This window comes from Cryptomeria japonica, chromosome 4 (genome assembly GCF_030272615.1).
Source record: "Cryptomeria japonica chromosome 4, Sugi_1.0, whole genome shotgun sequence".
Classification (NCBI taxonomy): domain Eukaryota; kingdom Viridiplantae; phylum Streptophyta; class Pinopsida; order Cupressales; family Cupressaceae; genus Cryptomeria; species Cryptomeria japonica.
In genome coordinates this window covers 564,135,112-564,140,385 of record NC_081408.1, presented here as the reverse complement: position 1 = coordinate 564,140,385, position 5,274 = coordinate 564,135,112, and positions in this window count along the sequence as shown.

Here is a 5,274-nt window from a genome sequence, read left to right as displayed (position 1 = left end):
GATTTACTTAATACTTATTTGTGGTTTTCATTTAGGAATATATCTCTTTGATTATATTTTTTCTTCCTCCATTATTTTACCTGACTTTTCATTCCGCATTGTGGAGGGCATGGAGGAGGATTTGTCATCTCAAGATATCTCATTTTCTTGGGTAAATTCATTTTTTCCCATTTTAGGGTTTTTGAAACCCTTTAGTTTTGAATTATTATCATCTTGTAATGTTTTGTGAGTCACATGATCATAGCATCGTTCGGGTTTACTAGCTCAAATGACACCACATCTTGTGATGTCATTCGAGTCAGCAGACCCTAGCGACATTTCGTGCTTCCTTTACATCATTAACTTTTATCAGAGGTATTATTAGGGTGAGAAACCCACCAAACACGACATTTCATTGTGGTGTTGGACGGGTTTATGACCCCGATCCATTCTAATTTTATATGCTTTACATCACACTTCCTTTTGTTACCAATGTGTGGTGGGGCCATAGGCCCGCCACACACCATCCTTTTTCCTTTTTTTGTCATACCAATGTGGTGTTGGTCGAGGTCGTAGGCCCACCACACACTACATTGTGGTGCATGGCGAGTCTACAATCCTAATCACCACCACCACTATCATTTTTTGTAGTCACATACATGGTATTTGGTGGGTTTATAACCCCGCCAAGCACCGATGCACTTCCATATTCCATGTTGTAAGGCGGGGTTAGAAACCCGCCCTTCACCAAAATGATGTCTTCTTCCATGGTGTAAGGCGGGGTTAGAAACCCACCCTACACCATTTTGAATATTTAACTAAGGTGTATGGTGGGTTTATACCTCTGCCCTACACCTCTTTTGTATTTGCTCTTTTTGAAGTGTAATTTGGGTTTCTAAGCCCGAATTACACTTTTATCCACATGTTGGGAAAATGGTGTCTCAACCTTGCATTTACAAGAGGTTACTATTTATAGTAAGTTTTTTTGTTTGAGCACAAAATCATGAAAAATTCTCCCCGAAGCTTCTGGTTGGCTAGATAAACATGCCAAGAAATTTTTGTAAGATCACAACTATTTTTGAAGATATTAAGTTATTGTTTTGGAGGGGTGTGATGAAAGGTTTAAAATTAATTTTTTGAGGACTTTAGAGGCTCTGAAATACCCTAAAAAAATGGGTGTAAATGGCATAGTAATTTATGAGATAGAGCACTTCTTGAGCTTTTTGACTCTTCAAACGGTTCATCAATCAGACACATGGTTCACAATTTATGGCCTTCAAAAGTTTGGACTCTTGAAATAGGAAATATAAATTGCATTAGACACATAAATGAGTTGTAAAAGGGAGGAACATGTCTTGATGTGTGTTTTGAGATGTCATGGGGCATCTAGAATGGAGATAAGGCCGGATCTACTTTATTGGGTATTTTTAGCCCATGTTTTGTAAATATCATTTGATGGTTTCTTGTATTGTATCTCCTATATATGAGGTGCTTGAGATAGAGGTTGTGTAAGAGTCTTATAGCTATTGAGTTACCTCTGAGTCTTTGATTAGTGTTACTCCTATGAAGAGATTTATTTGTAATTATATTGTAATATGTTATTGATTGTTGAATAACATATTGAGTTGCTTTTATAGTGTGGAGTTTTTCTTCCGAAAGGGTTTTCCCCATGTAAATCATTGTGTTGTGGTATGCATGATATTTTGTTTATTTTTGTTAAGTTTTTGTAACTGTTTTGATGATTTGTAAAAAAAATTGCATTACCCTCCTCTCATAATTAGTTTAGGAAGTTGTTCCACTACTTAACTTCCTTACAAGTGGTATCAATCCCTGATCACCTTTAGTTTCAGTTGTGGGTTGTTGGGTTTTTTGAACTAATCCAGATTTGAGTGGGAGCTTGTGCAAAAGTCACTTTTTGATGTTGTTATAGGAATTTTCAAATGGCATGTTCGTCAGGGAGAATAGAGGTGGATAGATTTAATGAAAGTAATTTTGAGATGTGGAAGCCAAAGATGGAAGATCTGCTAATAGATCGAGATATGTGGGATGTTGATCTGAATATCTCAAGACCTCTAGATCCTACTACGACTTCTCAATATGATTTTATGGATTGAAAAGCCAAGGGTCTAATCATATTGTGCTTGGTAGAATCTGTTTTGATCAATGTCCGTGAAGAGAACTCTGCAAAGAAGTTATGGACTAAGCTTGGTGAGATGTATCAAGCCAAATCTTTATTAAATTAGATTTTCTTGAGGAAGAAACTGTATTACTTGAAGATGGAAGAGGATGGATGAATTGCAGACCACGTGGAAGTATTTAATGTGTTGGTGGTTCAATTGGTATATGTTGGTGTTAAGATAGACGAAGAGGAGAAATGTTAGATCTTTCTTTGTTCTTTGTCTGATTCGTGGGACTCTCTTGTTATGGCTATCGGTAGTACTTTTGTTATTGTAAAGTCTAAAGATGTGGTGGGTACTCTACCTGGTGAAGAGATGCTAAGGAAGGTATCCATTAGTTTGAAGGAATCCCTAACTATTCATGCAAGACCTAAGGTAAAAGGAAATAAGAATGAGAAGCATAATAAATCCAAGTCCACGGGGAGATCAAAATATCCTGGAAAGTCCAAAGCCATCTACTAGAATTGCACAATAATTTAGTTCACATCTATAAGGACTACAAAGAAGAAAAGAAAAAAAGAAGAAGAAGTTTGATTCTGATTTTGAGGCCAAGAAGGAAGATGGTGATGCATTCATTGCATCTTTGGCTACTCATGTAGGTAATGATGTGTGGTTAATTGACTCAGGTGCATCTTTTCATATGATTTCCAATAAAGATTGGTTTTCTAACTATGAAGAATTTAATGGAGGTAAGGTATACTTGAGTGATGACTCACATTTAGATATTGTTGATCATAGTAAAGTTAGAATCAAGTTTCCTGATGGTAGAATAAAAAGGATTAGTGGTGCACTGCATATCCCTAGTTTAAAATGAAATTTATTATCTATGACCAAATTGATAGATGCGGGTATGCAGATAGTTTTTTTTGATGTAGGATGTAAGAGTATTAAGGGTGTTATGGTTATTTCTAGAGGTGTCAAGTTTGGCACTTTGTAGAAGCTAGAGGCATACATGCTATTAAGTGTAATAGCACTTATGTAAAAAGTAAATACATGGATACTTCGTCGGAAGATTTGAGGGTTTCACCTTCAATAGATGGACATGGCTTTTGGGTACCTAAGGGTGCTCTTTCTTCTGAAGCAAAGTTACCTTCATAGAAGACTATGTTATGGCACCAAAGACTTGGCCACATTGGATAAAAGGGTCTAAGGACCTTGAAAAATAAGAACCTTCTTGAAGGTTTGAATGATTGTAATCTTGACTTTTGTTTTTGTGAGAATTGCATTTATGGAAAACAAAACCGCGTTCAGTTTTACTTGAGTTCTCATAAATCTTGTGGTGTTTTGGATCTTAATCATTCTAATGTGTTTGGTCTTGTAGATGTTCCTTCAATTGGAAAATCCACATATTATATTTCATTTATTGATGATTTTAGTAGAAGGACATGGGTATACTTTCTAAAGAGTAAATCTGAAGTTTACAGTCATTTTAAAGAATTTAAAGCAATGTTTGAGTTGTAGACTGGAAAGAAATTAAATGTTTGAGGACTGATAATGGCGGTGATTTTTTTTCTAATGATTTTGATAGATTATATAAAGATTGTGGCATTAATAGATATAGGACAACTCTATATTCTCCACAACATAATGGAGTTGTAGAAAGAATGAACATGACACTGATGGAGAAGGCTAGAAGTATGCTAAGTGGTGTTGGTCTAAAACAAAATTTTTGGGTTGAAGCTATTGCCACTGCTTGCTACCTGATTAACAGGTCTCCTACATTAGCTATTGCTGATAAAATGCCTATGGAAGCATGGTTAGATCACAAGCCTTCATTGAGGTATCTTAGAGTTTTTGGTTGCAAATAATATGCACATGTGCCAAAGGAGAAGCAAACAAAGTTGGAGAACAAGGTTGTGAAATGTGTCTTCATTGGTTACAATTATGGTGTGAAAGGATACGATATTTTGGACCCTGTTATACAAAAGGTAATTCATAGTAGAAGTGTTATTTTTAGAGAAATTAAGTCTCCTTTTGTTACATTACAACCAAAACAAACTAAATAGGAATATGTGATTTAATTCTCTTCTACGCCTTTAAGAGTTGAATCAAGACCACTTGATAGGCAAGAATTTGAGGAGAGCTTATCTAGTTCTGAATCTTTAGAAGAGGAGGAAGAACCTCCAACTCAGCTTGTTCGAAGGTCTACAAGACATAGATAACCACCTGAAAGGTATTCACCTAATAATTGGAGATGTATTTTTTCTTTGAATACTAATGTGGATGAATCTAGATCTATAGAAGAGACATTAGGTATGAATGATGTAGAATCCTGGAAGATTGCTATGGCAAAAGAAATGGCAGCTTTGAAAAAGAATAATACATGGGATCTTGTACCATTGCTTGAAGGATGGAAACTTTTTGGTTGTAAATGGGTGTTCAAGAAAAAGAGTGGCTCATATGGAAGCATTGAGAAGTATAAAGCAAGGTTGATTGCAAAAGGCTACTCTCAGGTTGAGGGTATTGATTATGGTGAGGTATTTTCTCCTATTGCAAAAATGACATCCATTAGATTTTTGCTTTTTTTTGTTGCTGCTTATGATTTAGAGGTTGAGAAAATGGATGTGAAAAATTCTTTCCTTTATGGTGATTTGGAGGAGGATACTTATATGACACAACCAGAGTACTATGTGGTGAAAGGTAAAAGTAATTTGGTCTGTAAATTGAAGAAATCTTTGTATAGCCTCAAACAGAGTACTAGGATGTGGTACTAGAAATTTGATACATATGTGTTGAGTTTGGGATTTGAACATTCTAAATCAAATCACTATGTTTACTATAAATCTTATGGTGATCATTTTCTGCACATTGCATTATATGTTGATGATATTTTATTCATTGGTAAAGGGAAAGGTATGATTTCAAGACTAAAGTCTCATATTGCTACTAAATTTTGAAATGAAAGAGATTGGTACAATGAAATACATTCTTGAGATGGAAATTAGAAGAGATAGAGTGAACAGAAAGCTATGGCTAGGCTAGAGTAAGTTTGTGAATTCAATATTATAGAGGTTAAACATGCAGGATTGTAGACCATTATGTGTTCCCTTCACAGTTGGAACACATTATCTATTTCAAATTGTCTTACATCTCCATCAGAGATGGAAGACATGAGAAG